Source organism: Caretta caretta, chromosome 1 (assembly GCF_965140235.1).
Source record: "Caretta caretta isolate rCarCar2 chromosome 1, rCarCar1.hap1, whole genome shotgun sequence".
NCBI classification, from domain to species: Eukaryota; Metazoa; Chordata; order Testudines; family Cheloniidae; genus Caretta; species Caretta caretta.
In genome coordinates, this window is record NC_134206.1 from 296686591 (window position 1) to 296702455 (window position 15865).

Here is a 15865-nt window from a genome sequence, read left to right on the forward strand (position 1 = left end):
ATGGAGAAATATATCACGTGGGAATCTCTGGGCAGTGGGAGATCTATTAAACCTTCTCTTGTTTGCAAGAATATAGATTCCCAGGAATCACAGAGTGGATCTGTAGTTTTTCAGAGTATGAAGGGACTCACCCATGTTCTCTGCAAACAACTTAGGCCTGTTGAAGGGAAGGTCCTCCACGGTACTCTGGAGCTTCTTTAGGAAGAAGCCACAATGACCTGTACATGACTACTGCTGTAGAGATGGAACAGGCTGTTGTATCTCCAGCATCCAAGGATGCTTGGAGGGATGTCCAGGCTAATAATTGTCCTCCAGCAACAATAGTTTGGAATTGCTCTCTTTGTTCTGGAAGAAGGTGCTCAAAAAACTCATTAAACTATATAGTTCATGTGATTGTATTTGGACATAAAGGCCTGATAATTAGTGTCCCAAAATTGTACGGTCACTGATGAATAGGACTTCCGTCCAAAAAGATGGAGATTCTTCTATTCCTTGTTTTATACGGCTGCCTTGGCATTCTGTAGTTTTCTCTGCTCATTTATTGCCTCTACCACCAGGGAATAGGAGACAAATGGGAGAACAAAAATTCAGAGCCTTGATGGGAACATAGTCTTTCCTATCAGACCTCTTGCAAGTCAGTGGCACTTTAGCTGGGGTCTGCCGAACCCATGAGATCCAAGATCACCTCATTAATTAGAATGGTGACTCTGGTTGGTGTTGCTGATTGGAGGATATTTAATAACTTGTGTTGCAATTCCTTGACCTCTTCAAGCAGTATCTGAAGGGAGTCTGCCATGCTATTTGAAGAAGAAATATTAACTGAAGTATGTAACCTCTCGCTGAAACAAATCTCTGTGCCAGAGGACTGGAGAGTAGCTAACGTAACACCGATTTTTAAAAATGTCTCTAGATGCGATCCTGGCAATTAATGGCTGGTGAACCTAACTTCAGTACCGGACAAATTGGTAGAAACTGTAGTAAGGAACAGATCTATCAGACACCTAGATGAACATGATTTGTTGGGGAAGAGTCATCTTGGCTTTTGTAAAGGGAACTCATGTCTTTGAGAGTGTCAACAAGCATGTGGACAAGGGTGATCAAGTGGATATAATGTACTTGGACTTTCATAAAGCCTTTGGCAAGGTCCCTCACCAAAGGCTCTTAAGCAAAGGAAGTAGTCATGAGATAAGAGGGAAAGTCCATTCATGAATCAGTAGCTGGTAACAGATAGGAATCAAAAGATAGGAACTAATTATCAGTTTTCACAATGGAGAGAGGTAAACAGCAAGATCCCCTAAGGATCTACACTGGGACCTGTGCTGTTCAACATATTCATTAATGATCTGGAAAAAAGAGTGAATAGTGAAGTGGCAAAGTTTGCAGATGATACAAAATTATTCAAGATAGTTAAGTCCAAAGCTGACTGTGAAGAGTTCCAAAGGATCTCACTAAACTGGATGACTGGGCAACAAAATGGCAGATGAAATTCAACACTGGTAAGTGCAAAGTAATGCACACTGAAAAAAATAATCCCAACTACACGTGTACAATGATGAGTTCTAAATGAGCTGTTACCACTCAAACCATTAGGAAAGAGAAAGTAAGACAGAAAATATCATAATGCCAGTATATAAATCTATGGTGCATCCACACCTGGAATAGTGTCCAGTTCTCCCCATCTCAAAAAGAATACAGTGGAACTGGAAAAGGTTCAGAGAAAGGCAACAAAGAGTATCAAGAGTATGGAACGGCTTCCATACGAGGAGAGATTAAAAAGATTAGGGCTGTTCAGTTTAGAGAAGGTATGATGAAGGAGGGATATGACAGAGATCTATTAAAATCATGAATGGTGTGGAAAAAGTGAATAGAGAAGTGTTATTTACCCTTTCTACCATACAAAAACCAGGGGTCAACTAATGAAATTAAAAGGCAGCAGGTTTAAAACAAACAAACAAGAGGAAGTGTTTTTTTCATACAGTGTACAATTAACCTGTGGAACTCGTTGCCATGGGATGTTGTGATGGCCAAATGTATAACTGGGTTAAAAAAAGAACTAATAAATTCAGAGAGGATAGGTCCATCAGTGCCTCTTAATCAAGATGGTCAGGGACGTAACCCCATGCTCGGGGTGATCCTAAACCAGGAGGGGAAGTGTGACAGTATCCCCAGGGTACAACCTGGAACTGGGTTACCATTGTTCCCCCTTAACTCTCCAGCCTGGGCTGTTTCTCACAATGTTTTGTTAGTGACAAGCAGCAAACCCTCCAGGTGCTGTTATCACTCAGCATAACAACATGTGGAACCCCACACCCAGCTAGATTGCATGAAAGCTCCCAGAGCCACTCATGAATCACACAGAGAAAGGCACCAGAAAATCTCCCAAGCCCCCAGACTTGCACTCCAGAACTGTACTGTCTTGCCCTGATCAGAAGCTTGACCAGTGTAAGTTTATTACCCAGTCTGCTCCTCCCTCAATGTGGAGAGGAAATACACAAGCCTTTGTAAACTAAGCTGAGATTTCGCAAGCACTTCAACCACATAACATATAAAACAGATGTATTAACTACAGAAAGATAAATTTTAAGTGATTGTAAGTGGTAGGCACAAAAGATCAGAGATAGTTACCAAAGGAAATAAAAGGTAACTGCACAGTCTAAACCTTAAACCTTATTACACTAGGCAGTGTTTGGATCAAGCAGTTTTCTCACCCCAGTGGATTTTATAGTTCTTTATACACAGGCTTCTCCCTTAAGCCTTGGACCAGTCTCCTCAGTTGAAGTCTTTGTCTTCCCAGCATTCTTGTTGCTTCCTGTGTAGGTGAAGGAGGAGAAAGGCAAAGGCATGATGCTACTGTCCTTTAATTTATACCCTCAGTCCATGTGCTGGGAAAATACTAGCCTAGACATGTTCTGGTGGGCTTTGTTGAGACAGAGTTGAGCAATCCCCCTGGTGTGGTCTTGTGCAACTGAGTCACAGAGTTGAGAAGTCCCCATTGTATGGTGCCTGCACAACAACTCCCTGCTCATTGGTGATTTAACAACCTTCTGGCCAGGGGTCACCACCCTTGTAGTGGAGACTACAAGTGAATATACTTACAACATATTTCACTAAAACCATATAGCAAAATATCATAACTTCATATATGTTAGGATATAGATATTCAGGCCTGTCTGCCAAGGCCTGTACTTTAAGAATTTAGGTGTATTCTTATCACTTGGCTAATTATAGAGGTATAAAAGAAAGAATCAGAATCACTATCTGCTGGTGAAAGGGCCTTCTCTTACTGTGACAGTCTGAGCCCTGGTCTACACTAGGACTTTAGGTCGAATTTAGCAGCGTTAAATCGATGTAAACCTGCACCCGTCCACACGATGAAGCCCTTTATTTCGACTTAAAGGGCTCTTAAAATCGATTTCCTTACTCCACCCCTGACAAGTGGATTAGCGCTTAAATTGATGTTGCCGGCTCGAATTTGGGGTACTGTGGACACAATTCGATGGTATTGGCCTCCGGGAGCTATCCCAGAGTGCTCCATTGTGACCGCTCTGGACAGTACTCTTAACTCAGATGCACTGGCCAGGTAGACAGGAAAAGAACCGCGAACTTTTGAATCTCATTTCCTGTTTGGCCAGCGTGGCAAGCTGCAGGTGACCATGCAGAGCTCATCAGCACAGGTGACCATGATGGAGTCCCAGAATCGCAAAAGAGCTCCAGCATGGACCGAACGGGAGGTACGGGATCTGATCGCTGTTTGGGGAGAGGAATCCGTGCTATCAGAACTCCGTTCCAGTTTTCGAAATGCCAAAACCTTTGTGAAAATCTCCCAGGGCATGAAGGACAGAGGCCATAACAGGGACCCGAAGCAGTGCCGCGTGAAACTGAAGGAGCTGAGGCAAGCCTACCAGAAAACCAGAGAGGCGAACAGCCGCTCTGGGTCAGAGCTCCAAACATGCCGCTTCTATGATGAGCTGCATGTCATTTTAGAGGGTTCAGCCACCACTACCCCAGCCGTGTTGTTTGACTCCTTCAATGGAGATGGAGGCAATACAGAAGCAGGTTTTGGGGACGAAGAAGATGATGAGGAGGAGGAGGTTGTAGATAGCTCACAGCAAGCAAGCGGAGAAACCGGTTTTCCCGACAGCCAGGAACTGTTTCTCACCCTAGACCTGGAGCCAGTACCCCCCGAACCCACCCAAGGCTGCCTCCTGGACCCAGCAGGCGGAGAAGGGACCTCTGGTGAGTGTACCTTTTAAAATACTATACATGGTTTAAAAGCAAGCATGTGAAAGGATTACTTTGCCCTGGCATTTGCGGTTCTCCTAGATGTAGTCCTAAAGCCTTTGCAAAAGGTTTCTGGGGAGGGCAGCCTTATTGCGTCCTTCATGGTAGGACACTTTACCGCTCCAGGCCAGTAACACGTACTCGGGAATCATTGTAGAACAAAGCATTGCAGTGTATGTTTGCTGGCATTCAAACAACATCCGTTCTTTATCTCTCTGTGTTATCCTCAGGAGAGTGAGATATCATTCATGGTCACCTGGTTGAAATAGAGTGCTTTTCTTCAGGGGACACTCAGAGGAGCCCATTCCTGCTGGGCTGTTTGCCTGTGGCTAAACAGAAATGTTCCCCGCTGTTAGCCACAGGGAGGGGGGAAGGTTGAGGGGGTAGTCACGCGGTGGGAGGAGGCAAAATGCGACCTTGTAAGGAAAGCACATGTGCTATGTATGTAATGTTAACAGCAAGGTTTACCCTGAAAGAGTGTAGCCACTGTTTTATAAAATGTGTCTTTTTAAATACCGCTGTCCCTTTTTTTTTCTCCACCAGCTGCATGTGTTTCAATGATCACAGGATCTTCTCCTTCCCAGAGGCTAGTGAAGCTTAGAAAGAAAAAAAAACGCACTCGCGATGAAATGTTCTCCGAGCTCATGCTGTCGTCCCACACTGACAGAGCACAGACGAATGCGTGGAGGCAAATAATGTCAGAGTGCAGGAAAGCACAAAATGACCGGGAGGAGAGGTGGCGGGCTGAAGAGAGTAAGTGGAGGGCTGAAGAGAGTAAGTGGCGGGCTGAAGACAGGGCTGAAGCTCAAATGTGGCGGCAGCGTGATGAGAGGAGGCAGGATTCAATGCTGAGGCTGCTGCAGGACCAAACCAGTATGCTCCAGTGTATGGTTGAGCTGCAGCAAAGGCAGCTGGAGCACAGACTGCCACTGCAGCCCCTCTGTAACCAACCGCCCTGCTCCCCAAGTTCCATAGCCTCCACACCCAGACGCCCAAGAACGCGGTGGGGGTGCCTCCGGCCAACCAGCCGCTCCACCACAGAGGATTGCCCAAAAAAAAGAAGGCTGTCATTCAATAAATTTTAAAGTTGTAAACTTTTAAAGTGCTGTGCTTAAAGTGCTGTGTGGCATTTTCCTTCCCTCCTCCACCACCCCTCCTGGGCTACCTTGGTAGTCATCCCCCTATTTGTGTGATGAATGAATAAAGAATGCATGAATGTGAAGCAACAATGACTTTATTGCCTCTGCAAGCGGTGATTGAAGGGAGGAGGGGCAGGTGGTTAGCTTACAGGGAAGTAGAGTGAACCAAGGGGCGGGGGGTTTCATCAAGGAGAAACAAAGAGAACTTTCACACCGTAGCCTGGCCAGTCATGAAACTGGTTTTCAAAGCTTCTCTGATGCATACCGCGCCCTCCTGTGCTCTTCTAACCACTCTGGTGTCTGGCTGCACGTAACCAGCAGCCAGGCGATTTGCCTCAACCTCCCACCCCGCCATAAACGTCTCCCCCTTACTCTCACAGATATTGTGGAGCACACAGCAAGCAGTAATAACGGTGGGAATATTGGTTTCGCTGAGGTCTAAGCGAGTCAGTAAACTGCACCAGCGCGCCTTTAAACATCCAAATGCACATTCTGCCACCATTCTGCACTTGCTCAGTCTGTAGTTGAACAGCTCCTGACTACTGTCCAGGCTGCCTGTGTACGGCTTCATAAGCCATGGCATTAAGGGGTAGGCTGGGTTCCCAAGGATACATATAGGCATTTCAACATCCCCAACAGTTATTTTCTGGTCTGGGAATAAAGTCCCTTCCTGCAGCTTTTGAAACAGACCAGAGTTCCAGAAGATGCGAGCATCATGCACCTTTCCCGGCCATCCCACGTTGATGTTGGTGAAACGTCTCTTGTGATCCACCAGAGCTTGCAGCACTATCGAAAAGTACCCCTTGCGGTTTATGTACTCGGCGGCTTGGTGCTCCGGTGCCAAGATAGGGATATGGGTTCAGTCTGTGGCCCCACCACAGTTAGGGAATCCCATTGCAGCAAAGCCATCCACTATGACCTGCACATTTCCCAGGGTCACTACCCTTGATATCAGCAGATCTTTGATTGCGTGGGCTACTTGCATCACAGCAGCCCCCACAGTAGATTTGCCCACTCCAAATTGATTCCCAACTGACCGGTAGCTGTCTGGCGTTGCAAGCTTCCACAGGGCTATCGCCACTCGCTTCTCAACTGTGAGGGCTGCTCTCATCTTGGTATTCATGCGCCTCAGGGCAGGGGAAAGCAAGTCACAAAGTTCCATGAAAGTGCCCTTACGCATGCGAAAGTTTCGCAGCCACTGGGAATCGTCCCAGACCTGCAACACTATGCGGTCCCACCAGTCTGTGCTTGTTTCCCGAGCCCAGAATCGGCGTTCCACAGCATGAACCTGCCCCATTAGCACCATGATGCATGCATTGGCAGGGCCCATGCTTTCAGAGAAATCTGTGTCCATGTCCTGATCACTCACGTGACCGCGCTGACGTCGCCTCCTCGCCCGGTATCGCTTTGCCAGGTTCTGGTGCTGCATATACTGCTGGATAATGCGTGTGGTGTTTAATGTGCTCCTAATTGCCCAAGCGAGCTGAGCGGCCTCCATGCTTGCCTTGGTATGGCGTCCACACAGAAAAAAGGCGCGGAACGATTGTCTGCCGTTGCTCTGATGGAGGGAGGGGCAACTGACGACACGGCTTACAGGGTTGGCTTCAGGGAGCTAAAATCAACAAAGGGGGTGCCTGTACATCAAGGAGTATTTCAGGCAGGACTGCACGGAGGGTTCCAATAAGAAATGGTGCACCTAAGTTATCGTTCTTATTGGAACAAGGAGGTTAGCCTGGCCTCTGATTGATACATGGCTAGATTTACCTCGCTGCACCTTCTCTGTGAGTGACTGCAGTGTGATCTAGAGGAATGAGTCCCCTAGACAGGGGAGGAGGCAAATGAGTACAAAACAAATCTGGTCTATTTCTTGTTCTGAGACACTCCATCTATCTTTTACATCTTTGGCTGGCAGCAGATGGTGCAGAAGGACTGCATGCCATCCACATCTCATGGCTGCTCGGCAGAAGATGGTACAGTACAACTGCTAGCCATCTTCATCTCTTGCCTGCCTGGCAGAAGATGGTACAATACGACTGCTAGCAATCCTCATCTCTTGCCTGCCTGGCAGAAGATGGTACAGTACGACTGCTAGCAGTCCGTATCGCCTGCCCGCTCACCATAAGACGGTTCAATAGGACTGACTGCAGGACTAAAGAGAATGACCTGGTCAAGTCACTCCAAATTTAGTCCCTGCGCCCATGTCTGCCCAGGCGCTCCCAGCCGACGTGGCCAGGAGCACCTCGGACACGACGAGGACGACTACCAGTCGTATTGCACCGTCTGCTGCCAGAAGGCAATGGGTTGCTGCTACTGTGCAGCAAAGCCGTACCGCATCTGCCAGCACCCAGGAGACATAGGGTGACGGTTACCTGAGCGGGCTCCATGCTTGCCGTGGTATGGCGTCTGCACAGGTAACTCAGGAAAAAAGGCGCGAAACGATTGTCTGCCCTTGCTTTCACGGAGGGAGGGAGGGAACGGGGGCCTGACGATATGTACCCAGAACCACCCGCGACAATGTTTTAGCCCCATCAGGCATTGGGATCTCAACCCAGAATTCCAATGGGCAGCGGAGACTGCGGGAACTGTGGGATAGCTATCCACAGTGCAATGCTCCGGAAGTCGACTCTAGCCTCGGTACTGTGGAAACGCTCCGCCGAGTTAATGCACTTAATGCACTTAGAGCATTTTCTGTGGGGACACACACACTCGAATATATAAAACCGATTTCTAAAAAACCGACTTCTATAAATTCGACCTTATTCCGTAGTGTAGACATACCCTTAGGCCCTGTTCTTAGGCTAAGGCCTTTGGCTAAGCAACAGAGGCAGCCATAAGCTAGGAAGTGAACAGTCACATCCTCACATTCCAAACTAGTCACATTGAAATAAGGTGCTATTGTATGCCTATCACCTCCAGAGAAAGGGAAGTGCCTAGAAAATGTAAAAGAAAACTTAGTTTGATAGCATCCTGTCTGGCAAGAACTCACTTATCAATAGCTGGGATGTGAAATCCTCACTTCTGTATTGTTTTGTCATTATAGTTCCCACTTTGCTATTGTTTGTCTGTATAATCTCTGTCTGGTTCTGTGATTGTTCCTGTCTGCTGTATAATTAATTTTGCTGGGTGTAAACTAATTAAGGTGGTGGGATATAATTGGGTACATAATCATGTTACAATATGTTAGGATTCGTTAGTTAAATTTCAGGAAAATGATTGGTTAAGGTATAGCTAAGCAGAACTCAAGTTTTACTATACAATCTGTAGTCAATGAGGAAGTGAGTGGGTGTGGGGGGGGAGTGGGAGTGGGTGTGGGAGATGGGAACAGGGAATGGGGGTAAGGAAATTGCAATCATTTTTTGCTAAAAGGGGAAATGGGAACAGGGAATGGGGCTAGGGAAATTGGAATCATGTTTGGCTAAGGGCAGGAATGGGAACAGGGACACAGGTGTAAGGCTCTGTGGTGTCAGAGCTGGGAAGGAGGACACTAAGGAAGGAAACTGGAATCATGCTTGCTGGAAGTTCACCCCAATAAACATCGAATTGTTTGCACCTTTGGACTTCGGGTATTGTTGCTCTCTGTTCATGCGAGAAGGACCAGGGAAGTAAGTGGGTGAAGGAATAAGCCCCCTAACAATATACACTAATGAAATACATATTTTGACAGAACAATGTGTTTCGGCAGATCATGACCTTTCACATGATATCCTTCATGACATGCTTTGTATGAAATATATCATAATTATATATGAATGATGAATATAGGGGTTACAGGGTGCTGCTCTGAGGTACAGAGTGCCACAGAAGACAGGAGTGGAGCACTCCAAAATTTTACTGTTTTGTAGACTCTCCTTGAACCTCTGGTACTGGCCACTGTCGGAGACAGGAGACTGGGATAGACAGACCATTGGTCTGACCCAGTACGACAGTTCTTATGTTCCAATCATTAATTGGTGTCATCTTAGAAATTGATTACTATCGTTGTTGGCAGCATGCTCATTACTTTACAAGACACAAAAGTGGAGATGGACTACGCTCTGAGGCATTTTTAGTCTAAAGTGTAGCTATATGGTCTAATCTTTGCATTAGCTGGACCACACATATTTCACTTCCAATCATTTTTATAAAAATAACATATATTTTACAGTACTACCTGAAGTGACAATAAAAAACCCATAAAACACTGATTCTACTCTGATTAAACTTTCCACAGAGAAGAAGTAATGGCCACAGATTATTAAAAAGGTCTAAAAGTCAGACACCATTATTGTAAGTTTCATTATTACAGTCTGAGCTTGTTTTATTGCAATGTAAATATTTGTTCTCAATGGTACAGTTGATTGTGATGAAAAAATCTAAGCAAATGTGGGCAGACCCAGCTCCCAGCTCCTACTACAAACCACTGGAGGCTTCTCCACAGCAAACAAAAGGAAATATAAACCTCATTGTCAGGGTAAGCCTTCACAGCAGAGGTAACTTGGGTGATCTGCACACAGGTCTGAGCACCAGGATTAGCCTATCCCAGGTGTGAGCAGTCACAATGCAAAGCAGTACTTGAGTTACTGTCTCTTCACTGGTGCTCACTCAAGGGTGTCACTAGGATTTCTGGGGGCATATCCCCTGGTTCTTTGTGCTGCAGATAGCTGAACTGCTCTATGATTCTTTCCCAGTGAATTGGGGAAGAATTTGTCCATCTTTCTGGGTACACGCGGGGGACTGTGGGAAGGCACTGGAGACTATCAGCACTCAAATGATTCAGCCTGCATCCTCACTACAAAGTGGGCAGGATATTAGCTCGAATGAAAGCAGAACCCAGGCTCTAACCCTAACCCACGCCCCCAGCTATGCCAGCTAGCCCAGGTTCAAAGCAGACATGCCAAACCTGCAAAAAAAAAAATGCAGAAATTGGGCTTATTTTTGGCTTAATTGGCTTGTGAGTTGCTTGTTGGCTAGTTTTTGGCTTGTAGCTTGTTGCTTGTTTGGCTTGTAGCTTGTTGTAGCCTGTTGTTTCTTTTTTTGATCAGCTCCCGGCAAGGGGGGGCAAGAAGGAGCAAGGTGGGGAGAGAGTCATGGATGCACAGCAGACCCACGACAGTCCCAGATTGCACGCCGGGGGATCTAGTCATATAGAGTGTTGGGGTTCTTAGGGATTGGCTTGTTTTGGCCTTGTTTTGAAATGGGATTAGCTTGATTTTTGGCTTATTGTGAAAGTCGGGGGTGCTTATTTACCGTGTGAAAATTGGCAACTGTGGTTCAAAGCTCCACTTTGAGCGTTTTTTGTGTGTGGACAGGAGAGGAGTTAGGGGCAACACCCAAGTAAGAGCCCAGTGAGGTCTCTGCAGTGAAGACATTGCTTGAGAGTGAGCTCACTTAGTTGTAGATATCACAAGACCAAAGGAATTGACTTTCAAATGCCCTGGTGATGGATCTGCTAAGTTGGGGATTATAACTCCAATCAGTCTCTTCAATGTACTTCCCCTTCTCCTGGGCAGGTAATGAGATGGGAAAGATCCTGAACCAGCAAGTTGCCATGCTCTGGGATGCAGCAAGTGCATAGCTAGCTAGGAGCAGCAGGGAAGCTGGATGCAGGGGCCGCATGCCTAGCCAGGAGCTCCAAGGAATCTGGAGGCAGCAAAGATTCTCCACGAACGATATGCAGAGCCATGTATGAAACAGCAGGTGGCTGACAGATATTACAGCTGTGTGCAGGTTTGTGTGGGACTTTTGGGGGAGAAGTAACAGTTGGGGAGGGAACCACTATAGAGGGGCCCCAATGAGAGACAGTAACTTAACCTGACCTAGTAAGTCATAGTAAGTTTTGGGGAGTTCAGTTTATATGTCACCAGTGCTTGAACCTGCTCCCTTTGAAGTTAATGGCAAAATTCCCATCAACTTCAACTGCCTCAGGTTTGGACTCTAAGGCCCCAAACTAGCAAAGCATGTAAGCACATGCTTAACTTTAAGCAGGTAAGCAGTCCTTTGACTTCAATGCGTGTGTTTAAGTGTTTCCTGGACTGGGGCCTAAATTAGGGATCACCTTCTATGCAAGTCATCTTACACACACATATGTAAGGAATGTATGTTAAAGTTTTATAAAACAAGGGTCCAAGTGCTTCCTCCAGTGCCTAGCAAGTAACCCAGCCAGCTGCTGCAGAACTCCACAGGGCAAAGCGAGAGTTGGGGAGAACCCTTCCTCAAAGAATGTAGTGGGTCACTACTCCATGGCCACTACTCTTGCCTAGCACTATTACAGAATTATGTCTGGATGATTACCAAAAGATCTGTGTGTGTGTGGTGCCTGTCTGTCTGTCTGTGTGTTGTATCACAACATGGTTAAAAGAACTGCTAATCCATGCAGGATACCTAACTTCCAACCGGCCAAATCAGACCAACCATGGAAAACCATGTTAAATCACGAGAATGCATTTAACAGGGACTGGGTGACCTAACCTCTCAGAACAAGCTGCGTTTTCAGTTTTTAATGACTCTTATAAATATTACCAGACATTACGCCAGCTGTGCCAGTAAAAGAATTCCTCACAAGATGGTCTTTAACTGTGAACATTTGCTTCTGAGATTGCCAAAATGAATATATTTATAGAAACATCTTCTCACTCTTAGAGGTTGAGCCTTAATGGCAGGATAGTGTCAGGAAGACTAAGACTATGATTATTATGATTTATTTGTATTATCATAGTGCCTAGGAGCCCAAAATATGGATGAGGATACCATTATGCTAGGTGCTGTACAAATACAGAACACAGAGAGTCCCTGCCCAAAGAGTTTACAATCTATCTGAACCTCAGTCTCCAGGACTAACAATCCATATCCTTCATGATTGCAGACAACAGTGATCTGGGGAGCTGGATAATTTGATAAAGAATAACAACATGTGCTATGTTTCAGAGTGGCCGCCGTGTTAGTCTGTATTCGCAAAAAGAGAAGGAGTACTTGTGGCACCTTAGAGACGAACCAATTTATTTGAGCATGAGCTTTCGTGAGCTACAGCTCACTTGATCGGATGTGTGAGATGGAATCATATGATGTAATAATGTCCACAGTGCCTCTTGCAGTGCTTACTTACTGCTTGGCTTCACAGTCAGTGGCCAACTAAGATATTTCTATTCATACCTCAGAACAGATTTTAATAATTCCTGTATAATCATATTAAGTAGAATGAATATGAAAAAATAATCACAAAATTTTCTGTCAGCTAACTTTCTCTTCTACATAGGAGACACTGTCTTGATATGCAGTATTAAGCATTAAAGAGGATCAAACGAAAAAAGATCAAAAATTCAAATGTTAGTCTTATTAGAGTCCACTTCAGGGTTATTTTCTTGTTTTTCATTTCCTGTCGGAACTTGATTCTCAGATGAATTTGACATATGCAAACTCTCTACACATGCAGTAATCAGATTTAGATTTATGACTAGGATTAGTGGGTGGAACTGGGGCTAGATTGGGATCATCAGGACTTTGGTTGCTAGTCTCCTTAACTCTGGGCTTTGAAGAAAGATCTGGAAGCAATACATATTTGATAGCTATTATAATTCTGTATCACAGAAGTATTATTGAAATAACACATCACTATTAAAAATGAAAGCATTTCTGTTTTCCTGAAAAGTATATAATTATCTCCTGGAAAAAAGGAAAACTCAATGCATGTTACATTGAATGTACACCAAAACTGATACGGAAAATTCCCTTGTATACTAACAGAATGTTCATTTTGAAGGGAAAAAAGCCCCCCAAAATTGCCACCTTTCTGCAACTTCTGAACAGGACTGTTTCAGAATTGCAGTATAGTATAGGGTCCCATACTTGCAGAAAAGGCCATTCTGAAGTCTGCAGGGTCCTTTTGGGAAACAATGGTTTTATTTAACAACTTGCCTTGGTGAACTTCAGAACAAGGATATTTTTTTCTCACACCATTTGTTTTTAAATCATATAGGATGAAAGACTGGAATGTGCCATCAAAAATATGTCATATTCAGTATGTACTTAAAGTCTGTTGACATCTCCTAAATCCATTTTACCAGCATGAATTGTGTTGCACAGTATTAATTAGCATTCTGTGTAACATATGGACTCAAATCATCCCAATGGATGGAAGCCAGAGGGCAAGATTTTCTGTTCCTAAGTGACAAAAAGTATTGATGCTCAAGTATAAATATAATTAACTTTGTGCTGATGTGAGTTATTAAATCCACTCCGTGTCCCTGGTATAAGAGAAAATAAATAATAGTTTAATCCCAAGAATTAATTTCTTTATAACTGAAGTATTATGATGCAAAACAGTGTACCTGCAAAATGCATATTATTGAAATCTTCCATTGCCCAGTAAATTCAGTGTTCTGGAACCAGTTTTGTTAGTAACATAATAACTTTGAGATTAGGAATGCCAAAGTTAGGATAGTGCTATAAGAGACAAAGTTAGTGAAAGTGTTAAACATCATAAACAGCATATTCAAATTAAGTAACAAATATTCAGGATGCATTGATTTCTCTCTATATATAAATCAATGCATATATAGACCATAGAATCATGGAAGTGTAGGACTGGAAGGGACCTCAAGAGGTCTTCTAGTCCAGTCCCCTAAACTCAAGGCAGGACTAAGTATTATCTAGATCTATTGATTATATAGCTCAGTCAATGCAAATATATACATTTGGTTAGCTTGTTACAAATATATTAATTAATTGTTACTACTCCCTCTAACTCTCACACACACACAGACAAATCTATATATATATTTGAATTTACTCTCCCAAAGACAACATTTAGGATAGACTGTAACTTGGACTTCACATTTGCAAAGAAGTGTAAGAGAGAGTAAGAGCCCTCACTTACAACCCTGTGTGAGCTCACCAAATCTTGGGTCTGGGCCCACAGGGCGAAGTGGGTGCTGCACAAATTCCACTCCCACCTCCCAAGCAGGTAGATGAGATGTTGTGGGTGGAACCTTGCCTCTGCCTGCCTAATACACTGGACAGCACAATTATTCACACATGCAGACAAATCAGAGAAATTATTGCAACTCTTGGACACAAATCTCTGATGTGGTCCAGATCTGCTCTCATATATTGTATGAGGTGCCCGAAGCAAGAGAAAACAAGGAGGAAATTATGCCTGCTTTTGTGGTGGTGCAGTTTATGCTTCGCCCTTGCTAAGGATTATGCCTAAAGGTACAATCTAGCCCTTAGCAAAGAAAAGAACACTGGGTTAAGAAAAATCAAGGAAGTTCCAAGGGGTAATTACAGGAGGATGGAGAGATGTGAAGAAACTCTCTGTTTAGGGCCAGTCTTGAAAGTCCTGATAACAGGCATTTTTGCTTGTGAAAGGACTGTAAAACCAGATCGTTAGCAGGGTTCTCTTCAAGAAAAGGAGTACTTGTGGCACCTTAGAGACTAACCAATTTATTTGAGCATGAGCTTTCGTGAGCTGTGTGTAAGATGAGTTTGTTGCTGCTTTTCCAGATAACTAATTACCTAATTCTGAAATATGACACAGTGAATCACATGAATTTGTTAGAGGAAGTAGTAACAATTGATTAATGTATTTGTAACAAGCTAACCAATTACTGACAAGCATTAGTTCCTGTTTAACAACAGCTGTATATCAAGGAGAAAAGTAAACAGATATAGAAATACTGTATTAAACTTTGGCAACACGTATTCCTGCTTCCAGTAAAAATGAAAAGCAAACAAGTAGGGTGGAACTCTTATGTCTATACAAGCTACATACGCACATGTAGGCAAAACAATCAGCTATACAACTGAGAGCAACTATATACTCAGAATAAAAAAAATTACTTGGATTGTAATAATTATATAATGTTGGAAATATCTGGCTTCCAGGACTTTTAAATTATTTATGGCAATTACATCTTCCCTGTAGAAGGTTTAGTAAGAGTAGGGTCAGGGTTTTTGTTTGTTTGTTTGTTTGTTTGTTTTTATTATCACCTCTGGTGATACTGGTTAAATATATGTACATTTTTCATAAAATTTTCTAGAGTGAAAGGTGTACGATCCATCCATGTGTACTACTTGTGTGTTTGGGTTTAAGATTTGCAGCTATTAGAAAGATTAAACCAGTTTTTATTTTCTTATTTTGTTGTTGCTGTTACATGCTTGATGCTTTTCTCATTATTATAGGTGACATACGTATAGTTAAAGTTGTCCATGGTTTCCATTTGATTGCTCTATTTTCAGTTCCTTAAAATGGCATAGAACTTTTACTGTTCAGGATGAAATTTTCCATGGAGGTTTCTGCCTCAAGCTGATTTTTTTCCCTAAAATTTCAGCTAAAATAGTTCAGCCATTTTCAAACACAAAGTTAGGGAAAAAATACTTTGTTTGCCTAAACTAAAAAACTTCTTACACCTGTTTCATTGAGAAACTGTAGCACCTCCATGCATTGGAACAGGGTTTTAAAATTTGGCAGG

The 15865-nt window shown here is 43.8% G+C and overlaps 2 long non-coding RNA genes across 2 annotated transcripts in view; one reads left to right on the forward strand and one right to left on the reverse strand.

Moving 5' to 3' along the window:
* LOC142070608 (uncharacterized) overlaps positions 1–15865 on the reverse strand; it is a 35206-nt gene that overhangs the window by 6517 nt on the left and 12824 nt on the right. The window lies entirely within an intron of this gene.
* LOC142070899 (uncharacterized) lies at positions 4027–5383 on the forward strand. The gene is made up of 2 exons (XR_012666816.1): positions 4027–4236; positions 4825–5383. It is a non-coding gene; the product is annotated as an uncharacterized LOC142070899 (long non-coding RNA).